Source organism: Phyllostomus discolor, chromosome 2 (assembly GCF_004126475.2).
Source record: "Phyllostomus discolor isolate MPI-MPIP mPhyDis1 chromosome 2, mPhyDis1.pri.v3, whole genome shotgun sequence".
NCBI lineage: Eukaryota > Metazoa > Chordata > Mammalia > Chiroptera > Phyllostomidae > Phyllostomus > Phyllostomus discolor.
Window position 1 is genome coordinate 166,405,058 of NC_040904.2, and position 24,103 is coordinate 166,429,160.

Consider the following 24,103-nt stretch of genomic DNA (forward strand, 5'->3'; position numbering starts at 1 on the left):
AATCAAAGGGAAGTTGTTAATTTGCTGATGCTCATTAGGGGCTCTTAGCACCGAGACTGTTGAGGTCTGATGGTGTCAGATGATGAGGGGGGGGGTGTGGGGAACCAGAATTTTATCTCTAGCAACTCCTTCGCTGCACTTACAGGCTGGCACAGCTCGGGGAGAATGAAGGTGAGAGGTGTATTCTCAAGGCTTTAAGAACGAGAGGAGGCTGGCACAGTTGGATGAGAAATTGTGAGGGGTGGGGGGGGGCAGGAGGCACATGGGAAACCAGGGAGGGAGCTGGAGATTCCTAGAGGAAGTGTAGGCTTAGGACTGTGGGAGAAGAGTGGGCTCCATTTACTAGGGGCCTGAGTTTGGTGCTGCCAAAAGGAAGGGAGGATTTGGGGTTCCGGTCTTGAGTTGGGGAGCTGTCCAGCAGTACCAGGAGGCCCCAGAGGGCTGCCATGTCCCTGGGCAGCCACTGGGTGGCAGCACTCTTCCAGACACTTAGAATCAACCCAAGGAGGCATTTTTGGAGTGGGAATTCCGCTTGAGAGGGTCCCAGACAGAGACCCAAGGCGGGAATGAACAGAGTCTGATTCCTGAATTCCAAGTGTCCTCGGGTGGGACGAGAGGACCATCTTGAAGCATCTGTAATTCCCCTAACTCCCTACCCTCACAGGCTGAGTGACACATGGAGTTTCTTGAAATGGCTGCAAATTACTTCAGTCACCTGGGATGTTGCTGAGGGAGCAGCGGGGGTGGAAGAAAGGTGACAAGGTGAGGTGGAGGCAGGCAAGGACTGATCAAGGCCAATGAGCAGCCTCGGGAGGAGTCTGGGGGAAGACGGGAGATGTGAGTCAGGGAATCTCAGCTTCCAGACCTGGTCCTGCCATTCCTTAGCATGGGCAGGTCCCTCGAACTCTCTGAGCTCAATTTCCTTATCTGTAAGAAGGAAATAACAGCCCTGGCTGGTGTGGCTCAGTGGACTGAGTGCCAGCCTGCAAACCAAAAGCTCATGCGTTTGGTTTCCAGTCAGGACACAGGGCTGGGTTGCAGGCCAGGTTCCAGTAGGGCCATGTGAAAGGCAACTGATTGATGTTTCTCTCCTTCTTTTTCTCCTTCCCTTCCCTCGCTCTCAAAATAAAGAAATACAATCTTTTTAAAAGGGGGAATAATATTTATTTCACAGGAGTTCCTAAGGATTACATGAGCTAAAGCACAGAAAGAGCTTGGCACATTAGCTTGTACTTAGTAAATCCTCAATAAGTAATGACTAATATTATTAGGATTAGTGTTTGGGTCCAGTGGTATAACCATCAGTGTGGCTAAATCAGGGCAGAATCTGACAATGGTTCTACCCAGGCTGCACATTTGAATTAACTGGGTAACTTTTTAAAATGCTGATGCTGTGGCCCCATCTTAGACCAATTAAATCAGAATTCCAACTTTTCAAGATCTTTAACGTACAGCAGCCAGTCTGGAGAAACTTTGATCTTCAGAATCCATGGGGTCTGAACCAAGGCTTCAGCGCAATTCCCCTGCCTTCGAAGTTCTTTCTTATGAAAGAACCTAAGTTTCTGATGCTGTTGTTTCCTCTTTATCTGTCTGAGGTGATGGACCCCTGAACACATCCCCCCCTCCCTGCCCAGTACATTTCAGCGAACCCCCGCTGAGGCGCTTCTCAAATTCAGCCCCAGGGTTCCCCCTGGGGACATGGGGAGGAGTGACATAGTCCTTGCCTTCAAAATTTCCTGGTGTCAAAGTAGAGATGAACATGTTGACAACTGACTTCAGTACAAAGGCCAAGAGCGAAACCGAGGGAGGGGAGAGGGCCGCCAGCACAGAGTGGCAGAAGGCAGGTCTAACGGACTGGGGTTCGTGGAGCAGGGATGAGGAAAGCGGAAGTCGGGGGTTGGCTTCAGAACACTGGCACCTGAGAGGTCCGAGGACTGTGACTAGCGTCCCACTGCTCCTTTCTGCCTTTTCAGGACCTCTGGCCTCTTGTTCAGACTGTGACAGAATCTAGATCCTTCAGGTTCCGCCCCAGCTTCTTGTCCACACTTCCCTCCTCCCTGGCCCCTGCAGTTCCTACACCCGAGTACCTTTTCTCTTCTGGGGCTGAGGAAGAAACAGGCCTGGAGATAGTCCTCCCTCCGCTGGCATGAGGCCTCTGGCCAGGACCCGCCCAGGGCTTTTCACATCGTGCTGACCCGGCTTCAAATTCCTCCTCTGTCCCACCATCACTCTGTGATCCTGGGCAAGTTGCTTAACCTGTCTGAGCCTCCCTTTCTCCACAAACCATGAAATCGGGCTAATGCCCACTGTGATGAAACATGTGTGCCGAGTAAGCAGTAGGTGTTCCATCAATAGTGACAAGTATTATTTTCATCCCTGAAAGGCTGTTGGGGGACAATTCCCCACGGACACTTTCCTTGCAGATGGTCCCATCTGCTCCAGGTTCAGAAGCACCCTCCAGCCTCTCAGAGACGGGGCGGAGGGAGGAGGGCAGAGAGGGGCGGCGGGGCCCCCTGGGACTCCCAGGCGGCTCTTCTCCGCTCCCCCATGCGTGAAATCACACGCGCCCCAATCTGTCTACATCCACTTCATCTGCCAGCTCAGCAAATGCAGAGACAATTAAGGAGTTAATTAGCAGGCGGGTGGGAAGGGGCTGTGGACCCGAGGCTGATGGGGCCCGTCAGCACACCCCTCCCTACCCCTTCAGGCTCCATGTTGAACCTGTGACCCTCACCTTCTCCCCCTGTTTCCTCTTTTCTGGTCCAAACATTCCCTTACCCTCCTCTCTCTTTTCTCTGCTACCCTTGCCCTCCCCCCCCCCCCCCCCGCTGGCCTCCTCCTCCCTCATCCCCCTTCCTCTCTCTAATCTCTTATCTTCCTCACTTAGCTTTTCCCCTCTTTTCCACCCAAGTCACTGCCCTCTCCATCCTCCAGGGGCTAACCCTCTCCTCCTCCCCATGTCCTCCCGTGTTCTCTTCTCATTCTGGACTTCTTCTTCACTCTCCTCCGTCTCCCCCCAACCCCCCTTCATCTCCAACTTAATGGGGGTCTCAGAAAATGTGACTTGTTTGCTGGTTCCTGAGTACGGGCTTCACTCTTTGCTACCGGAGACCGCAGGGTCCAGGTCGCCTGCCAGGCTGGTCCCCACCTCTGCCGTCCTGAAGGGGTCTCTGGTCCTCGGCTCCTCCCAGCACCTCTCCCTCCTGGCCCTCTGGGGGTCTCCTCTGCCAGGGCATCTGGGGGCCCCCACCCCACACGGCTGCAGCTCCCCCTCTCAGGGTGCTGGCGGCACACCCAGGACCACGCTGCAGCCTTCGCCGTCCCCGCTTCCTTTGGGCGGGGTGGCAGGCAGCCACCGCTCCTCCACCACACATCCCAGTTTGTGTGTCATCGTGTCATTTGGGGACTCACAGCTTTAGAAGGAAGGGATGATTAAAGAGAAAGACATAGAGAGATTGAGAGACGGAAAGGCACAGAACAAGAGCGAGGTGGAGAAATTGGGGCCAAGGCGGAGATTAAAAGGGCAGACGTCTGGGAGGATGGGGGCAGGAGAAGGAAGTGGAGAAGGGGGAGGAGGGGGAGAGAGATTGAGCCAAGAGAGAAAGTGTACAGGGAGATGCAGAATAGAGACTTCGAAGGGCCCTCCCTCCTTTAAGATTCTGGGTCTTTGAGAAGAGGAGTGAACAAAGGAGAAACACAAGGCCCACGGAGTGCCCGGGGCTTCTCCTTTCGGAGAAACTTCCCTGGTGAATCCCTTACCCTAGCACTGACCTCCGGTGGCCTCCCCGACCAGCTACTCGGTCTCTGTTTTGTGGGCTCTGGCTGCCCGGGGAGTAGGTCTGTCCTCTGTCCTCCCCTCGCACACGCTCCACAGGGCAGGGCACTCCCCCAGCACGGGCAGCAGCTGTCCTGACCTCTGGAGGAAGGGGCTGTGGATGGAGGAGGCGACCCCAGGAGTGGGCCATGCCCCTCCCACGCTGTCAGTGCTCTCTGAGGGCAGCTGCATCTCCGGCTCCAGGATGCCAGACACAGGCCAGAGCCTGGCGATCGCAGCTGCTCAGTGGTGTTCAGTGAGTGGACTAAACGAGAAGCACCCTTGGGGGGCATGACTCGCTCTAGGGGTTCCATAGGCTTGGGGACACGGTCCGTCCTCTGCATCAGTTGGCCCTACAGGGCACTTGTGTCTCTGAGCTGTCCCCCAAGCTAAGCACAGTCCTCCCCTCTCCCAACTCTCCCCACCTTCCCGTGTGGACACTCCTCCAACCTTTCCCAGGCCCCTCTGGAAGGCGCAATCTCAGCGGCCTCTGAGCCAGAGGAGGCAGGGCCGGTGAATAATTCATGGAGCTGGGAGGCCCTTATCTCCCAGGCCGGCCCCACCCGGGGCCCGTCGCTGGGCTGCTGTCCCGCGGCTCCCCGCTTTATCTCGACGCCCAGCTTGTAATGCAGCCCGCCATATCACAGGCAGAAGGGGAGATTAATTTTCTGGTTTTGCATGGGCGGGGAGGGGAGGGGGCGTGGGGATGTGCCGGGGAGCAGAAGCTGGGATCTTTCCGATTTCAGACTCCAGCGGCTTAATCCTCTCCCGGGCCTGCAGAAAGGGGTGGAAGGGGTGTTGCAAGCCAAATTTCATCATCAGCGGCAGCCCCAACAGGGGGAGGAGGCGGCGAGGGGCAAACAGACGGGAGAAACAGCGGCGCTGGCGCAGGAAGGGGAGTTGTTTGAAAACAGGGTGAAAGGCGGCCCTCTCAGCCTGGGCTCACAGACGCTCAGCTTGTCAGGAGCTGGGGCCCTGTGGGGCGAACACGTGGGTGCATGTATGTGTACACACAGGAGCTCCCAGCACATGGACTTACCTCCCAGGGAAGTGGCACCAGCCCTGGTGTCTGCTACACCTCACACAGGGCCTGGCACAGAAGTGTCTGAAAAGATGTTGACTGACCGTGGGTCCGGATAGCCGGGGGGATGCCGATGAGCTGCGCAGACAGCTCCACATGCTCCCGGGATCTGGCTCTGCCATCTTCCCATCTGCTCCGTGGGCCCTGGCACACACACACTGCTGGTTTCCTGGGCTTCTTGGGCCAGCGAGGGTGGGGACACTGGCCTGGGGAGCCTGCAGTTCCCTGGTGCTTCTGCTTAGATGATACAACTACCCAGAGCTGAAGGAATCGACCACCTGTTAGCTGAGCACCTATTAAGCTTCAGGACGTGAGCAGGGCAGCTGTGCGTTCCCCAAGACCAGCCAGAAGTGAGTCATGCCTTCAAGGAGCTTATGGCCCATTTGGGATGACCAGACACGTGGGTAATCGACTCTGATGCATGACAAAATGTGATGCTTGCCAGGGAACAGCCACTACTAAAGTGCTCCAGGGAGGGAGGGAGTTGACAATGACCAGGAAAGTGTCTTGGAGGATGTAGCATTGGAGATGGGGTTTGAAGGATACATAGGGGTTTGGATTGGCTTGTAGTGGCATGGGAGAGAAGCAAGGCATTTCAGGAGGAGGAAAAGTGTGGAAGAAATGATGACACAGGACCAGTGTGAAACAAGGAGGTGGTGATTTTGTCTTCCTGGTGGATGAGGGGAACAGCGAGGGTCAAGGCTGGGAGGCAGGCAGAGGTGAGGACAGAAAGACTCCTGATGTCATGTGGATGAGCTTGCCTTCGTCCGGGATTATTGGGGAGCAAGCGAAGGACCGTGAGCAGGAGGCGGCAGGATCAAAGTGGTGCTGAGGGAAGATACAGGAACTGGCACTTGTGAGGGTTTGTGCGCCGGGCACTGTTCTAGGCGCCATGGAAGGAACTCACTCCTTACACTCTCCCAACCACACTCTTGGTAGGTCATATTGTCACCCCATCTTATAGATGAGGAAATGGGGGCACAGAGGTGCTGGAAACAGAAGGAGAATTTATTAAAGGCTGCAGAAATCACAAATGGAAAGTTTAGGATAATAAATTCTTTAATGTCTCAGGTACTTTGGGGCATGAAGAGAAATACTCATTATTTTTTTTCTACTTTGATGTTCACTTTGTTAATCTTTAATTATTAACATTTCCCTAAATAGTCTCATATTACTTATACAACCAATAAATAAAAAACTCACGAATTTAGCAAATTATATTTCCCCAAATATTTAAACACTGATTGCAAAGGAAATCAATTCAACTTCATACAGCAGGTTTTCTTAAAAGCTTTAAACATCCTGCAAAGAAGACAAAATAAACAATATTACAATGATGGCCCAAAAAAGCCCATTTATAAACAGTATCATGAATTTAAATGTCTTTGTTCCATATTTCCAATATGATTTTCTGCTTACTCTCTTTTCTTCCTAGGACAGTATTTTTCTTCGAGAGTTGAGTTTCCCTGCTGCAGCAGGCTAGGCTGTAGACTGGGGTGACCGGAGACACCCTGGGAGGGGACCCCACTGTCCTGGCGGGTGGAGCCTCCCGGGAGAGTCCCCCGGACTTCATTATGCAGCCCTTCCTTTGCCTATTCCATCAGGAGCTCTCCTCTTTCCATTTGGACCCATCACAGATTCTGAATTTTTGTGTGACCCTAATCTTTTCCCCAGAATGACTCTAGTTCTGAGCACCTTATCTTTACAGCACAGCCCACTGTGCTCCGAGTGGGGCCTGGTCTGGTTCAGTTCAGTCTAAAGCCCTTGGTCAATTGGTTAACTGGAACGACGTACATCCTTGCCTTCTCGTCGGCTAAGACCTGTGCTATTGTGAGCGAGGGCGCTGAAGCAAGGATCTAAGATGAGGCATAAAGGGCTTGAATTAGTGCAGTGGCAATGGAAATACAAAAGGAAAGAACAGTTTTCAGAGACTCCGTGAAGGTGAAATTAACTTCTATTAAATGGGAGAGAATAGTTTACCTGATAGAATCAAGTGGTAATACATGTGAAGGTCCTTTGTACCACACAAGCCCCATTAAATCCTAGTTGTTTTGCTTTTGTTGTTATGTTACCATTCTGAGGTGGCCAAGGACAAAACCTCAGGGAGTTCACCGGGAGGAGAGGAGGCAGGAAAGGAGCTGGAAGACAAAGGGAACTGAGGAAGATTGGTCAACAAGAAGAACCTGGAGAGAGAGGTGTCTATTGTGTAGACCGGGGGAGTGGGAGGCAGGAGGACGGTTTGGCGAGTTTTATGGGGGTGCAAGAGAGGGGAGGGGAGGTCCGAAGCGGGGATGGTGTGGGTGTGTTGGGAGGGAGAAAGGAAACACGAGAGGAGTGTGGTATCTTAAACACGCCTGGCAGAGGGTGACCGCCTGGGTGTGCTGACGAGGGGCCAGAGGGGACGCTGGTGGATTCTAAGGTCATGTACCTGGGGGTGGTGGGCCTGGGCAGATGCAGGAAAGGAAGGTCGTGGGGTGGGGGGGTACCTGGATTCCTACAGGTCGCAGAACAGAGGTGGTGCCCCCTGTGACTTGGTGTGACTACCCTTTGCAAACGGACACTCTGCTCTCGCAGTGGCTGCGTGGCCATCAGCTGTTCAGCATAGCTCTCACCTTTCTCTCAGCTGCCACCCTTCTCGTGGGGATCAGAATCCGAGAAGCCAAGAGCTGGCAGGGTCTCCAGAGGTCGTCTTCCTAACCCTCCGCTCCAACTGCCACCACCAAACGGATGGGGCCAGGGAGCAGAAGTGGCAAGATGAGTGAGTGACAAAGCTGGGATTAGGATCCTTGTCTCCTGACACCCAATCTAATACATTGTACCCCTGTCACCTGTCACTCAACCTGGCGATCCTATGGCCAGAGGACTTGGACCCGTGACACCCAACACCGCCTGACTGCCTAGAGAAACTTTTCCAGATAAAGCGGGCTTTATTTTGGCTTGGCAGACCTAAAAGCCCTGGCCTTGGGGTAGGATTAGGGGGCCTGGTGATGGTCATTGAGGATATGAGGCATCAGGAAAGATGAATCCAATCTGTGCTTGAAGAAACAGGGGTGATGTTTGGGAGGTTTTAAGGGACAACAGGATCAGGAGATGGAGGCAGGGGCCGGACACTGGAGGATGGGATCCCGGGCTCAGCAAAGCCATCTGGCCCAAAGCCTGTGTGAGGAACCGAGAGCAGGCAGCGTCCCCTGGGGGTGTGTAGCTGAAGGCCAAGTTCAAGAAGAGGCCTTTATCCAACTTGAGAGAACCAGAGCCCAGCCCCCAAACTGGCAGCACCCCTCTATCTCCCCTGGGCCTCTGACCACTCTCTTCTCCCGCCTCCCTTTGACCACAGGTGGTAATTGCTCTCCATTTGGTGATTTCTTAGCTCATTAATTGCCTAAAGGAGAGCATCATCCTAAGATGGGGGTGATTGGCAAAGAAAGCAATGGGGAAGGAGGATACCCGGGGAATGGATAGAGATCTGGACCAGAAATGGAGGGGGGGGGGACTGGGGTATGGTGGAGGAGGGCGGGCCTTGTACATCGGGCTCGAGTCGGCTGGGCTGCTCTGCTCAGATCTGGTTTGGAGGAACCACGTTTCAGTTCTGATGTGGCCACCAGTATTTTCATACCCAGATATCCTCCCATCCCTGAGCAATCTCACCGTCCAACCTTCCTCCCCCACATCATCGCCCCCGTCACCCTTGGGGTAGGTAGCCTCAAGGGTGACCTTTGCCTCCTAATATTCAAGCCCCTGTGCACCCCTGCCCCCTCAAGTGTGGGCTGTGCTGAATGACTCACCTCTGGTGAATATCATTCAGCAGCAGCGATGGGGTGTTGCACCAAGATCAGGCTACAGAGAGACGATGGCTTCCATCTTGGACACCCTCTCGCCTGCATGGAGGAAAGCCAGCCGCCACGCCACGGAGAGGCCCACGTGGCAAGGACTGACGCCCAGCGAGGTCCAGGAGCCCAGAGAACTGAATCCTGCGAACAACTCTTTATGTGAGCTGGGAAGCACATCCTCCTCCTGGGGAGGCTACAGGGGAGATCACGGCCTTGCTGTCCCTGGATCCCCAGCCCTCAGAACCATGAGATAATAAATGTGTTGTTTTGAGCCATTAAGTTTCGGGGGTAATTTGTTATGTAGCAACGGATAATTAATACAACCATCATCACCACCACCACTATCATCACCACCGTCACCATCATTACCACCACCCACCCTCACAACTACCGCCACCAAGCTCCCAAACTCCCACCACAGCCGTCATCGCTGTCACCACCGTCCCCACCTCCACTCTAAACCTAAACACAGGCTGTCCCGAGTGAGCACCCGCGCCACAGCCATCACCTCCGCTGTGGGAGTCTTTCTGTGCCAGGCTGTACGTGGGATTACAGAGCAGGGGGACGTAGTCCACGCCCCTGAGAATCAGCTGGGGAATCAGGATACATTCATAAAAAGTGAATAGAAAGTCCAGGAGATCTATGCTTGTTGCCACTTTGGGTAGCAAGGAAGACTGCATAGAGGAGGGGCCCTAATCTAGTCCTCAGAGGAGCTGTGATATCTGGACAGGCAGACATGAGTCAGCCTGAGGCACCAGGTGGAAAATGAAGTGAGGAGATCTGGCCGGAAGGGGCGACCATGCCGGGGAGCGGTGGGAGATGAGGCTGGAACCAGAAAAGACGCACATGGAGGTGCAGTGCATTTGTTCAGGGCTCCACACTTTCCAAAGCGTTTTCTGCGCTCAGCTGGTTAGGCAGCGCCGCCCTGTTGCAGATCTGCCCGTGTCGCAGCTCAGCCGCAGGGAGCCAGGTCTGGGACTGAAGGCTCGAGCCTTCTGCTCGGGTGGGAGGCAGTGAGGAATGACGGGATCCAGCCGACCTGAGTCAGAATTCTTTCCAGCTGCTAACAATAGGCAAATTATTCAACCTCTCTGTCAATCATACCTACCTCTCTGGCTGTTGTATAGACCAGATATCATCTGAGAAACGCTGCGTGTGTTTCCAGGCACACGGCAGCCTGGAAACACGTGTTAACTCTATCTTCCTCCCGCCCTGCACCTTCCTGTATCCAGCACCTTGTCATTCACCTGGCGGCTAGACGGAAGTTCATCCAAGCAGGGGTGCCCTTTACGCATGGACATGCGGGTAGGAGGAGTTAGGGAGGAGACACTAGTATTGATCAGCTGCTTCTGAAAACACTCACTTGAGAATGTCTTTTGGGATTGGTCCAGGAGAGTTGACTCCTCAGTTCAGACCTGTGTGACCAAGAAATCGCCTCACCTGCCTTTCCCAGAGGCTGTGTCTCCCCGCCATATGGGAGGGCAGAGCCCAGACCTAGGATCCCAGGGCCAGAAGGAACCCTCTAGGGCTTCTGGTTGAAGCTTAGGCTCATCCTTCAGCCGGGGAGCATGCCACGAATTCCACATAACAAAAAGATGATGCCATCCTTACAATTGTTTACAGAGTTCATACCGCAGCTTTGTTTATACTCACCAAACACTGGGACGTGGGCCTCATTATTGCTCCCACCCCCCCCGTTGGTGAATAAATGGGACCTCGGAGAGGTTAAGTGATGTTGCCCAAGACCACTGAGGCAGTGAGTGGTGAGCTGACCCCAGGTCTCAGGATGCCAAATGCCACCCTGTCCCCCGAGCTCACACTGCCTTACAGCTCTGAGAGGCTCAGTGACTTGCATGAAGTCCCTCGGCTTGGGCGCAGTAGTGGGGGGTGGTTAGAACCCAGGCCTTCTCCCCAGCCCTTAGAGCTGTGTTCTTTCTGCTCTATCAGCCCGCACCGGGTAGAAAAACTGCTTCAGGGAAACAAGTTTGGCAAAGGGAGAAATGATGGCAGGGGAGGGAGGAGAGAGCGGGAACCCTGCGGGTGACTGGGGAGGATGGGGTCGATCGGAGACGGGGGGCTGGGACACCAGGGTTCCCAGTTGGCTGGGGCTGGGACCAGCCCTCCCCACTGGATCAGGCCTGGGGCTGCAGGCTGCTGGTGCTCCTCCATCAAGACCCCCTGAGAGCCTGAAATCAAATATTCCTCCTCCCCTGCTCGGGCAGTCTTATTGCCTCTGACAGCAAATGTATTGCTCTAATCTTTTCTCATTTTGCCAGGATGGGCTCCATTCTGACCTCCCTCCCAGCCTTGTAGGCTTGCAGGAGGTGGGAGGGAGGCGCCAAGGTGGGAGGGGAGTGCAGGGGTGGGGCTATAAAAGGGACAGCTGCAACGATCCTGAATTTGCTGTGGCCTTGTCTCTAGAAGGCTAAACAAGACTGGAGAATTGGAAGACCTCTGGGGGACCCCATGACTGAGGGTTCCCCTTTGAAAGCACAAGGCTTGGTGGGCAATGGAGGAGCCAGGGAAACAGGCCTCTGCAGCTCAGACAGACCTGGCAGTGGGGTGGGGGGTGGGGCGCCCACATACGTGTGGGAGCCAACGTTCTAGACTTGGGAGGTAGTCCTGTTGAGACGGGCAAAGGCAGGGGGACCCACCCTCTCCGGAGTGACTGGCCTGCCCAGCCTGTCCTGCTGTCCACTCTGCTGCTCAGAGAAGCCTTGCCAATATGAATGCCCCCACTCCTCTGGCTGCCTCTCCTGCTGGTCTTCCCTGCTTTGATGAGCCCTCAGGCTTGGCAAGCCTCCAAAAAGCATCTCAGAAGGTCCAGAGGTTTGGGGGTGTGGGAGAAGCACAGTTTGGAAGGCACTCATTTTGGGGGGTCAGGGCTGGTGCCCAGAGCCCAGGGAGAGGAGCTGCGTAAAGCAGGGTGATTGTGGGAAGGACTCGATGCTGAAAGACAGCTGGGGGTCCATGAGAAGGGAACAGCAGAGGAGTGGACCTTGGCCAGGGAGGAGAAGGCACATCTAGAGCAGGAGTGAGGCAGGCAGGGGAGCAGGGTGCCCAGGGCTGTGGTGTGAGGAACCTGAGGGACCCCTGTGTATATGTGTCTGTGTGCCTGTTTGTCTATCTGCCCTAGGGTCCCAGTGTCCCATCGTGGTGAGCAACTGTCAGTCCAGATGTGCCTTCAGATTGGGCTGCAAAGTTTTTGGGATCCTAACAGTCTGTGAATGTGACAGGGCCTCAGCCTCCAGAGTGTATGTGTGGGAGCCCGCTTCTCTCCTTGAGGTTCTCCAGTCCCTGCTGGGGAGAAACTGGTACCTGAAGAGCTAGAACTGGGTCAGAGGTCCGCCTCGGGTTCCGCTGGACTAGGGGTGGGTGAGGGGGTAGGAGAGTGGAGAGAGGGTGTGGCCTCTCCTGCCTCCCCTCTGGCCAGCAGCTGCTGCCTCCTGTTGCCAGGCAAGGCAGGCCCGCATCTGAGCGTGGGGCTTCTCATAATTATTTCCTTCCTAGGCAGAACGCCCTGCCTCCACTGACCTTCCTGCTCCTTTCTGGTTGTCACCAGTTTCACACTCAGAAAGGCCTCCCTTCCTCCACAGGTCTCCATCTGTTTCCTGTACTTCCAAGGTTCGTGCCAGAGCCACTCATTGGGGATGGAATCACAGCTTGGTTGGTGCCTTTTCTTCCCTCGTTCTCTCTCCCGTGCCTGTGGATAGCTGAGGTGAAGTGCGAGCAGCCCTCTATATGGCGGGCCAGGAACTGGAGATCAAGGCTCAACCACGTGGGAATTACCACTCATTACTAGATGCACATAGGTGTATGCACCATGCTGAGTGACCTGGGACAGGTCACTGTCCCCTCTGTGTCCCTCACCTCCCCCAGCTCTGGAGATACGTCTCCCTTACAGTATGTGTAACAGGTCTCAGCTGTAGACAGCAGAGCCAGGACTGGAACCTTGGCCCGCCCTCTCCCAGGGAAGAGCAGCCTTCTTGCCCAAGGGCCTCAGTTTCCACATTGCACAGGGCTGCAGCGCCCCCTGGTGGCCCAACACCCCAGCTCCAGTGCAGCTGTGTAAGATGGCAGCTGTAAGAGGCCTCAGAGGACATTTACAACAGGCATTTCCAACCTTTTCAATTCCAAGGATTTTTTTTTTGATAGCTGTTGATTGAGGAAACCCATAACGGCTGCATTCTAGATCACATCATTAAAATTCACTGGTACTTTATTCATCCCCCAACAATCACAGTTACACGTAGTCAATCTGTTACACACAGATGGATTACTTATAGTTTACACGGAGCCAGGGGCTGAATCTCCTGTGATCACTTCAAGGCTGCTGCACTTTGGGAACAACAGGGTTGAACCACTCCTCACGTCACAGATGAGGATACAGGCCTACGAAAGGGAAGAGATGGGTTTGAATGCACACAGCTAGCGAGGGGGTTGCACCGGAATTTGAATCTAGGTGGATATTTGCCACAGGGACCACCATCAACCCTGCAGGGGCTTAAACAGGGAAGTTGCAGGCTGAGTGTGGGGGGCAGGAGGACAGGACTGTCTCTGAGGGGTGAGGAGAGCCCCCACCCTGTCTTCCTATGCATTCAGATTCAGGTAAAGAACACCTAGAGGAGCTGCACAAGGGACCTAAGGGCAAAAAAACAACAGAGGGGTGAGTGGAAAGCAACCAGCTCTGCTTCAAGCCATATCCCCCCATACCCAGACTGCACAGGCCCTAGGCAAGCCATTTAACTCCTCTGAGACTCGGCCTTCTCGGTAAAATGGAGGGCACTAGAAGTCGACATTCCCCTCCCTGTGGGAGTGAGGCCTCTCTACCCACAGGACTGGTGGGAGAATCTCATGAAATGTGTATGGAAGTCCTGGGTAAATTGCAAAGTGATTGGGGAAGGGAACTTTGCATCCATAATCTCATTTTAAATCCTAAAATCAGCTCTGTGAAGTAGGTTTCATTATTCACATTTAACACTGGAGGGAACAGAAGGTGAACAGAGTGGGGGAGAGCCCAGATTTGACCCCAGGTCTGACTCCTCTGAGAACTGGCTCTTGACTTGACTTTTAGGATAGACAGAAGTGTTACTTGTTACAATTTACAAACACCTCTGGTCTTTTTGAAAGAATTAGCGACTTTCCTCTCCCTCCTCTCAAACTGTCTCTCTACAGTCCCAGCCACCTTGGACCCAGAGTAGCCATGCGTCCTCCGATTAAATGCAGGCAGGCAGTGGCCCTTGCTTGGAGCAGGGTTAGCTGAGGTGGGCACGAGGAGGGAATACAGGAGGGTGCAGGGGAGAGTGGGGGCAATAGGAGGCTAATGGGTCCCAAACCTGTTTTCATCTCAGAATCACCTGGGAAGTTTTTAGAAAGTCACTGAGCCTCGCTCTTCATGAGTCTAAGCTTTGGATCCACAATTTGGATGCGCATGAGCAGCAGGGCTTGAGGAGGGAATGACAAGAATGTGTTACCTTTTTGGATGCAGCCTTTCAATAGCTATTATAGAGCAGTGGGGTCTCCAGTGTGGTCCCCAGATCAGTAGCATCAGCATCACCTGGAAATGTGTTAGAAATGCAAATTCTCAGGCCCCACCAAAGACCTACTGAATCAGAAATTCTAAATCAGTGGGGCGCACCAATCTGTGCTTTAATAAGAGCCCTTAGGGGATTCTGGTGCACGCCAATGTTTGAGAACTGCTGGCATAGGGCCGGGACCTCCTGAAGGCCAGGCATGTTGACAGAGATGGGATGAGGTGGGGATGGATGAGCTGTGGCCTCTTTTTAATGAGGCTGGAATCTGGGGGAGAGGAGTTCAGTATCTCCGTATCTACACCCCCTCCCTCAAGCAAGGCTCCTCAGAGCCTGGGCACCTGGGAGAGGGAAAGGTGTGTTTCTGAAGGGAACTTTGTTCTGTCAGAGCCTGATTTGTTCCAACACTTTACTCATTCTGAGAGGGTGATACCTAGGCATGAAGTGGGGAAACCATGGATTTGGGGTGTTTTTGTTTTTGGAGGAGAGGGAAAAAGATCATCAGAAGAAAGAGAGGAAAGGAACAGACAGGAAGACAAACACAAAATAACTACTACTACTTATGGAGCACTTGTCCCATTTCATCTTCCCAACAGCCCTTCACACTGTAACCACCAGCTGCATTTAACAGACAGGGGCACGAGGGCCCAGGGAAGCCAAGGTGCCCATCACACAGGTCATAAGTAATGGAAGTAGACCTTGAACCAGGGCCCATAGAACTCCAGAGCCCGGGTATTTGACCACTAAGCTTTCTTGCTTCTCTTAGAGAAATAAGAAGTACAGGCCTACCATTTTGCTTAAAGCCCTTCAATGGTTCACCGGTGCCCCGAGAATTAAATTAAACTTATTTGACTTGGTATTCAAGGTTTAACACACTATGGCCTCAAAATTCCTTCCAGTTTTACCCCTTCCCCCCTAATCAGGATCCTGCACTTCAGCCACACTGGATTTTCTCCATTTTATTTACTGACTACTTCACTCCCCACTCTCCTCCCCGTTGGGAGCCTATCCATCCTTCAAAGCTCAGCTCAACCGCCTCTTCTTCCAGGTAGACGGTCCAGATTCCAAGGCGGAAGCGGGCTTGCTCTCTCTGTCTCTGAACCCGCAGAACACGGTCCGGACCTCCGCACACTGCTGTTTGTCCCCACTCTACGCCCTTCCTGCTCAGCCTGGAAGTCAGAAGTGGTCAAAACGTCTTGGTTTAATTGACCGAGGAGACAACAGTTCTCGAATGGAGGTAGGGAGTGAGATCTCTGGAGATGGAGACAAATGCGAGGGGCCCCGGGAGGGAGAAACCAAGGTGTGCGCGCTGGGGGTGGCAGGTGGGAATGAAGAGGAACCTCGGGCGGTGACCAGACGGACCACAGCCCGGGACGCAGTCCGGCACACCCCCCCCCCCGACGCGGCCCCGCCAGGCCCGCCCCGCCCCGCCCCGCCACGCCAGGCCTTCCCCGCTTCCCAGGGACCAACGGCGCATCTGCGGCGACTTCGGGGCGGGCGGCGGGCCCCTGGAGCGGCGGGGCGCGCGGGCGGCGGCGCAGCGCGCTCGGGTGGTCACCCGCGTCCCCTATTAGCATAAATCCCATTAGCGGCTCGCGGCGCGAGGCGGCCTCGGCGGGCGGGCGCGGGGTCGCGGCGGCCCTCCCCGCGCGCGGGCAGGGGGGCGGCTGGTGACGTGACTACCGTACCCCCCGACGGCGCGTTCCAACAGAGAGAAGCCCTTTTGCAGCCATTACCTCGCTGGCGCCCGGAGCCACCCGGCGAGCCTGGCTCTCCAGACGCGGGAGATTAAATAACCAGGCCGGGAGCGCGCCTCCGATAAGTGGCAAAGCGGAGAATCGAATCCGTGGTTTCTGGCAGCACATCTCGTGCTTTTCCCGTTACAGGTGCAGCCATCCCCAAGAATGCCTCCCCGCTGAAAGAACTATACGTTTATACTTTGGGAAGGAGGGGGTTAGGCATTCCGACACCCCCGCCGCACCCTTACCTTTTCTGTACCTATTTCTTACCAGGCTGGTGCAGCAGGGAAGAGGGCTGGGTGAAATGGGAGGGGTTTAGTGGCTCTATGGTTGGAGGGAGGTGTAGGGTGAACAGTGTCTCCAACCCCCTACTCATCACTTGGGACGCAGGGATTGGGAGGTGGGGTGGAATGCTACCACCACACCATTGAACTCTCTTCCGCTCACTCTAATGGCTATTCATGGCAGAGTAAATAAGAGGAGTACACTCTTGTTCTTTGGGAGTTTATAGTTCAGTCAAGAAAAGCAAGAATGTTTACTGAGCACTTACTGTGTGCCCGGAACTGTGCTCAAGTCTTTACATGGATATCTCATTTCTGCCTCTCAACAACTCCGTGAAATAGGTATTATTAGGATTTCCGCCGATAGGCCAGTGAGTAAAGGCACAGATGACTTGTGAAAGGCCATACAGCTGGTAACTGGAAGAACCTGGAAGACGAAACAAATGAGAGGTGACGTATATGAAAGGGGAGAACAGCTTGCTAGCAAAGCTCATCGCAAGCAAGCCTCAGAGAACTTCCTGCAAAAGGCAGAAAACACTTACGCTGCCTAGAAGGGTGAGTAGAACTTAACCAGGCAAAGAGGTAGCAGGATCCAGAACTGCAAATGCCGGAGGTCAGGAAGTGCAGCTCCAGGTGCAAGCAAGGGTCAGGTTAGGGGATTGCTGTTAAGGACTTTGGTCTTCACTGAAGAGGAAGTTGAAGTCATTAATGGTTTGAAACAAGAGAGAGGCACGATTAGAATTGCATCTTTAAAAAAGATCACTCAGGGTGTGAATGAAAACGAGGAGTAAACAGTTTCCTTGGTGGTTTGGACCGCTAAATTAATTGGACAAGGGTGGTGCCACTAGGAAAGAGAAAAGTGGGAACATAGAAGAAATACTTAGCAGTTGCGCTCAGTAATAGGATACGGAGAGAGAGAGAAAGCTGTCATTACAGCCCCTTCTCTCCTTCACCCCCAGGTCCAATCATTTAATAAGTCCATTTAATTTCCTGACTGATGATCCCATCTGTCCCCTCCTTCCCATCCCTACTGCCACTGGCCTAATTCAGCTTTCATCCTCTCTCCCTAATGATAAGAAAAAACCTTTAATTTTTTCAATTTAAATTTTATTTTTCAATTACAATTTACATTCCACGATTTTGTGGTAATTTTGTTGGTGGCGAGAATGGCATTGAGTGTTAGACCAGTGGGGTCAGACCGGACCTTGGCTTGGCCAACTCAGTACTTGAGTTCTGGCTAAGACAAAAATGTAGAGCCAGGACACAAACACAAGCAAAAATGTATTTAGAAAGTCACAGAAGAAGGAAGTGGGCTCAGGAAACCAGTTATAGAAGCAAAAGAAAGGCCCTTGGAGCTTAGGAGAGGGAGAGAAAGAGGGGAAGGAGAGGGGGTAGGGAAGGGGCAGGCTGGCTCCTGAGAGGGAGGGTGCAAGCTGGGTCCTCCATTTGAAGGACTTCTAAGAGTGAGGATTTCAGGGGAGGTCCCAGGGGAGGATCTCAATAGAATATTCATCAGCTTCCAGGTGTGTCCTTTCATGGTTGGGGTCTCCACTGATTGGTTGGCTCCAGGGCAGCCAGTCATTAGTCAGTGCAGCTGGTCCTGGGGTCAGAGTTACTATCTCAGTGTCCCTTGTTTGGTTTTGCTGCTCTTCTGGGCCTGGAGCAGAAACACAACTGAGGCCTAGATGTCATCCCCAGGGGTTAACGCTTAAGGGAGTGGCCGTGCACGGGCCCAAGTGGGGGTCTCATGAGGCCACTCTCCAGCCCCTTGTTCCTCCTCCAAGGGGTCTACCACATGACTAGTGACATGCCAGGGGAGAGAAAGTCAGGGGGTCTAAACTGCATGACCAGCGGTGTGCTATGGGGGAAAAGGTTACCCTGGGAATGAGGCCCTTGTTTTCCCAGTTTTGCATGTTACTAGGCACCTGGGACTTTCTCTACTGGTGACCTTCTGTACCTGGCTCAGTGTCCTTCCTCTGCTCACATCTAACTGCCGGCCACAGTTTTAGGTGTATAGTATGGTGGTTAGACAATCGCATAGTTTACAAAGTGCCCCCACCGATATTTCCAGTCCTCACATGGCACCACACACGGTTATTACAATATTATTGACTGTATTCCCAATGCTGTACTTTACATCCCTGTGACTATTTTGTAACTACCATTTTGTGTTTCTTCTTTTTATTAAATTTTTTAAAAATTTATTGAGTTTAGAGAGAGAGAGAAAGGGAGTGAGAGATACATTGATTTGTTGTTCTGTTTATGCATTCATTGGTTGATCCTTGTATGTGCCCTGAACAGGGATTTGACTCATAACCTTGGTGTATCAGGATGATACTCTAACAAACTGAGCTACCCAGCCAGGGCCCAGTTTGTGCTTCTTAATCTCTTCACCTTTTTCACCCAGTCCTCCAACCTTCCCTTCCCTCTGGCAACCATCAGTCTGTCCTCTGTATCAATGAGTCTGCTTCTATTTTGTTTGTTCATTTATTTTGTTCTTTAGATTGCACGGGTAAGTGAAATCATATGGTATTTGTCTTCCTCTGTCAGACTTATTTCACTTAGCATAATGCTCCCTAGATCCATCCACGCTGTTGCAAATGGTAAGATTTCATTCTTTTTTTAATGACCAAATAATACCCCATTGTATGTATGTACCACAACTTTTTTCCAGGTTCATAATTTATTATACAAATTGAATATCACATGGTGAATTGACATTAGCTTCTCTAGGAATGGGAATTAACAGATGATTTACGATTTAAAATCCTTGATGTTGCTTTCAAAGCTGGAGTTTTTTAGAGCTTAACTTTCAGTGTAAAACCAACAAAGCAATGTCTCCATAAATGCTCACATTACAATTCATTCTACCTGTGAGAGTATAATAGTGGAATATTTTTTGATACCAGTAAAATAGAATTGGGTATCAGTTTCTGGAGCTGCCACGATTTCAGTCTCTCAGAAACACACAATCTGTGGGCTGTGTCCTTCAGCACATACAGCTCCTCCTCAGCCTGCCATGCGCCACAACTTTTTTATCCATTCAACCATCAGTGAGCACTGGAGTTACCTCTGTATCTAAGCAAGGGTCTTTCTACCCTTAGGTTTTTTGCTCTCTAGACTGTCCTCCATACTGAGCATATGATCTGTGTAAAATGCAGGTCTAGTCACAGTCAATCCAAGCTACTTTGTCTTGTCATTGTGCTTATTACAGGGTGAAGTCCAATCCCTTCCTGGTCTGTTTCCAACATATTGTCTGGTTTCTCCTTCCCCTCCTCAGGCCAAAGCTGCCTAAGAGGCACCACACTCACTGAGCCCACAATGTCACCTGCATGTTGAAGTAAATGTTCCTTCACATCCCTAAGCCTTCAGAAATTGTTTGCTTGTATATTTATTAAATATACCCGTGACTCATTCCTGAGAGGTCACATGATCTTCCTGTTGTCAGGAATTTGCCACCCCTTTCTGTCTGGTAAATTTCTATTCACACATCAAGACCCAGCTCAGATATCAAGTAAGTCTTTGCAGGCTTGTCCAACACTCCCACTCCCAAGAGAGGATTAAATGCTTCCTTGTCTGTTTCTAAAGCACTTTACACAATTCTGTCCTAGTGTTCACTTCATTGTACTGCTACAGATGTCTGAGAGACAGGCTAATGCAGTGAAGTGCTCCTGACCTCAGACGGTTGTCGGGAGGTTTAAATGGGATAATATATTGTATGTATAGTTAATATTTCCTTTTCTTCATATCTCTCCTAACAATAGTAATAACAATCTGTATTACAACTTACAAAGTATAAACTTTAATTGTGTTCTATACGATCTCTTGTTTTATCTGGGAATAAACCTGTGAAATAGAGATGGTACTATTATTTCTGTTTTAAAGTTGCAGAAGGGAAAGTACAGAAGGGGAAAAAGTGATAATGCAGATGGATTGGTGGTCCGCTGCTACACAAAAGCGCTCCATCCGTATTTGTTTAAATGGAATCAAGCTTTCTGCTTTTGAAACCTGTGATCTTTCCTCTAAAGCACACTCTTTCTTTTAAGCTACAGCTAGTGTTTTTTCAAATTGTGGGTAGGTAATCATTATTGACTAATAAATTCAATGAAGTAGGGACAGCTGGGATGGGAGGGAAATGAGAATAGAAAAGTTCAGAGTACATGTAATAAGGATAAGCAGAGTTCTGTGATAGTTGGTTGTAACGTAAAATGTATTTCTCACTGTTGGTCTTGGAAGAAAAAGTATGAAAGCCCTATACTAGCACAATGCCAAGTTCTAAATGAACGTTTATTAAATGGAATTACAGTAATTTCATTTTGTATTTACTTTTGTTTACCTGAGTTGTCTCCATCATTCATGGCTACTGGAATGCAGAGATCATATCATCTTTATTATTCTGATTCCTAGTAGAGTGCTCATTATAAATTTGGTGCACTTAATAAATGCGTGTCAAATTAAAATCTGGATGAATGCATCAATAAATTGAAGGCCAAATATAGCTCAGTAAATATGGTTTCTAATGACTATTCTATCTCCTTCCAGATTTCTCTGTAGTCGTCAGCGAGACCTGATACTAAATTGATACTTTCTAAGAGCTATCTCCGTCTGGGGGAAACAGTAAGACCAAGAATTTGTTCTCAACAACTATCACTTGCCCTTAGTCAACATGGTGACTAAGTTCGTGGCGGGGATGAAAACCAAACTGTTGACCTTAGTCAAAATGGCCACCGTTGGCTTCGCTGTTGAGAATGCGCATGCTTAGTTCTGTCCTAGCCCCTCCTCCTTGGGCCTGATGCGCGTGCGTTGCCGCGCAGAAGGACAGCGCGGGAGGAATAAATTTCTCTGTGATTGGTTGGTGGCGGATTTCAAACTAGAGCTGGCGGCCTGGTGCTTCTCTGCCGTTGGCGGCGCGAAGGGAAGCGGAAGGCTGCCAGGTGGGGTTCGGCGGCCCCGAATAAGTGGGCCCTGGGGGCCGCGAGAAGACGTTCCTTTCGCCCGTATTTGTGGTAGGAGGGAGAGCGTTGGGAACGGTGAGCCGTGGCGGCCGCGGGTGTCGGGTAGAATGCGGCCCCTACACTGGGACTTCGGCCGGGTCAGGAGCTGGAGCTGTCTGAATGGGTGGTGTCGGGGTTTGGGGGTTTCTTCCTTGGTGCCGTGTTTTGTAGAAAGCCAAGGCGTCTTTTTGAGGTGGTGGCTCGAACAGGGCAGGGGCCACCCCAAACAACCTAGATAAGAGTTTGGGGGTAGCACCCCCATCCTTTTCGGAAGAACAGGGACTCTTCGCAGGAAAGACCCTGGTGTTTGAGAGGCCACAGCGGCTGAAAGTGGAGTTCCTCTCCCCTGTGGGCTGTGTGTCTCTAGGTTGACTGGCAGAGGCAATGGCATCTTGCCGTTCCCATCCTAATTCTTATCCTAGGTAACAACGAGGCCTTACTTTTACACTTTCACGTGATTCCGTTCGTAGGCGGTACGTGGGGTGGGTGGGAAGATAAGCCCTTTTTTTTTTTTTATAAGAATTGTCATCATTGTCTGTAATGAGAAGGCGCCTTTCCTATAGCTTAATCATTCAACAGGTATTTATTAAGTGCAAAATGTTAAGTACAAGACAGTCTTCTTTGGTTTTAAAGGAGCTTGTAATTTGGGGGTGATAGAACTTAAGTTGACTGCGGTGAATCTAATAGGCCCATACACTGTTAAGAGCGCTGTACCTTAGTACAGACCTTTTAGAAAATATTTTGGCAATACTTATCAAGGGCTATAAGAGGTTTTTACCCCCTGAAGTAGTAATCCTAGCCTTGGAAATATAAGGAACACTGTCACCTGAAGAAAAACACTGTCCACAGTGATGTCCAATTCATTCAGTGAATATTTATGTGAGTTACTCATTCAATGAATTATTTGCCGAGTGTCAGGCACTGTTCCGGGCACTATGAACAAAACTCACAAAAAGCTTTGCTTTCTTGGAACTTAAAACTGTTGGGGAGACAGACAATAAACAAAATAAATAAGCTAATATGTAAGTATGTTAGATGGAGATAAGTGCTTTGGAGCAAAATAAAGCCGAGAGGTGTTGAGGGGTTGGGGAAGCCTGCAGTTTAAAAGGGTGGCTAGGAAAGACCTCACTGAGAAATGAATGAGGTTTAAAGGAGGTGTGTGAGTACCCATGCAAGAGGTTCCAGGCAGATGTAACTGAAAAACTGGAAATTCCCTAAATGTTCAGAGAAGAGGTTAAACAATTTCATCAACTTCTTAGAACTTAATGGAAACATGATAGGGAGAAAAAGCAGAATACAGTCTCTGATTGCAATTCTCTGAAGTAAATGAGTGCATAATAGGCAAAGTTTAGGTAAGCAGGTGCGTATAGTTATTTAGGGTGGTAAGGTTTTAGTTGCACTATTAAAAATTGATTTTTTGAATATAGAAAATTAACAACATGAGGCAGTATTTTATATTTGTGAAGTAAATGTTGTAGATAAAGAAGAGATCATTTTTTGGAAAAGATTTGATTTATTTTTAGAAAGGGGGGAGGGGAAGGGAGGGAGAGAAACATCGATGTGAGAGAAACCTCAATTGGCTGCCTGGCAGACTTGATCTCCAACTGGTGGAAACCCAGGTGTGTGCTCTGACTGAGAGTGGGAACCAGCAGTGACCTTTCGCTCTTCAGAATGGTGCCCCACTAAATGAGCCACACGCGTTGGGGCTAGAAGAGATCATCTTGGACTGAAATGGTTAGGGAATGCTTCAATGAGTTGGTAAGACGAATACTAGATGTTGAAGAATAGAAGACTTCATAAAGGAAATTCACAGGCGAAAAAGAAGAACCTAGTATACCGAACTGATAATAATTTTCTGAAAATAATAATTCAGCTTGTCTCTTTCTTGTAGTCTTCTTTCATGTTGGCTTGAGGATGGTCTGTTTATACTCTTTCTGCAATTGATTTGCTCATAAGAACATTTGTTTTCAAGATAGTCCTGCCTGCCAGTTGTATAGAGGCTTTTGATATGGTGAAGCAAGAGCTGGACATTTGGGGAAGAGAATTGTCCTGAAATGCTTTCATATAAAAGAATCCTGTGCTCCTTGGCAGCAGAGAACCTATATTCTTGATTTCTTGGGAATCTCCGGATTTAGTAATGATTATGAGAATGTTTTTCATTAAAACTCTTCGGAAAAATTCAGGCAGTCTTCCATTGCTATGTTTTACAATATTTAACACCGTTGGTGCATCTAAAAAAACATGATGTATAGGTCTCTTAATAGTGTTGTTTATAGGGGGGAGGAAGAAGAGGATAGAGACTTCCCTCAGGATACTCTGCAGTTAAGATGTAGTAGTCTGTTATTCTGAAGGACAGACATGTCTGTCCCTTGGCTGGGCGATTGAAATTAAATTGGGGACTAAAAGCAATCACATCAAGCTGGAACTCTTTCCCGGTGATGCAGAAGTGCTCCCTTAGGGATATTCGCATACTGGGAATCTGCAACATAGTGACTTGTCCACCTCTGGGGCTTCTCATCAATAACAGCTGAGATTTTCTAGCACCTTTTTGTTTAAAGTGCTCCACAAACTGATTTCCTTGTTCCACACAGGGATCATTCCAGCTTTCCCGAAAGGCAGCTGCCTCTGTAGTGAAAAGCGACAGCTGTTTTACAGCTGCAAAGCAATGCACTACAATATGACTTTGTTTTTGTTTCCTTTCACATTAGTGTATCTCCTGGCTATGGAGCTAAATAATAAAGAAGTATTCATGAGGGTGAAAATGTGACCCAGCAGGAAAATTAAAACCGTTTTCAATTGACATTGAATAGCATGAGTAATTTTTAACTTTTTGAGC

The 24,103-nt window shown here is 50.7% G+C and overlaps 1 protein-coding gene, 1 long non-coding RNA gene and 1 pseudogene across 8 annotated transcripts in view; 1 reads left to right on the forward strand and 2 right to left on the reverse strand.

The window, feature by feature from the left end:
• Positions 1 to 12,911: 12,911 nt before the first annotated feature.
• On the reverse strand, positions 12,912 to 16,464 carry LOC118499090. 3 transcript variants are annotated; one of them, XR_004901600.1, is made up of 3 exons: positions 16,263 to 16,464; positions 14,197 to 14,279; positions 12,912 to 13,363 (listed from the first exon to the last, which is right to left on the reverse strand). It is a non-coding gene; the product is annotated as an uncharacterized LOC118499090 (long non-coding RNA). The 3 variants fall into 3 exon arrangements; XR_004901602.1 differs by having other exon boundaries at positions 16,241 to 16,464; XR_004901601.1 differs by lacking the exon at positions 16,263 to 16,464 and adding an exon at positions 15,990 to 16,122.
• Positions 16,037 to 24,103, forward strand: part of RACGAP1 (Rac GTPase activating protein 1) — a 42,577-nt gene continuing 34,510 nt past the window's right edge. For 2 of the 5 annotated variants that reach the window (XM_036019044.1, XM_036019047.1), the window contains exon 1: positions 20,983 to 21,207. The gene's annotated coding sequence lies outside the window, so the exon portion shown is untranslated. Of the gene's footprint in view, positions 16,140 to 20,982; positions 21,304 to 24,103 lie in introns of those variants that run through there. The other 3 variants (XM_036019045.1, XM_028531770.2, XM_036019046.1) reach the window with 3 other exon arrangements.
• On the reverse strand, positions 19,003 to 20,631 carry LOC114513039 (annotated as a pseudogene).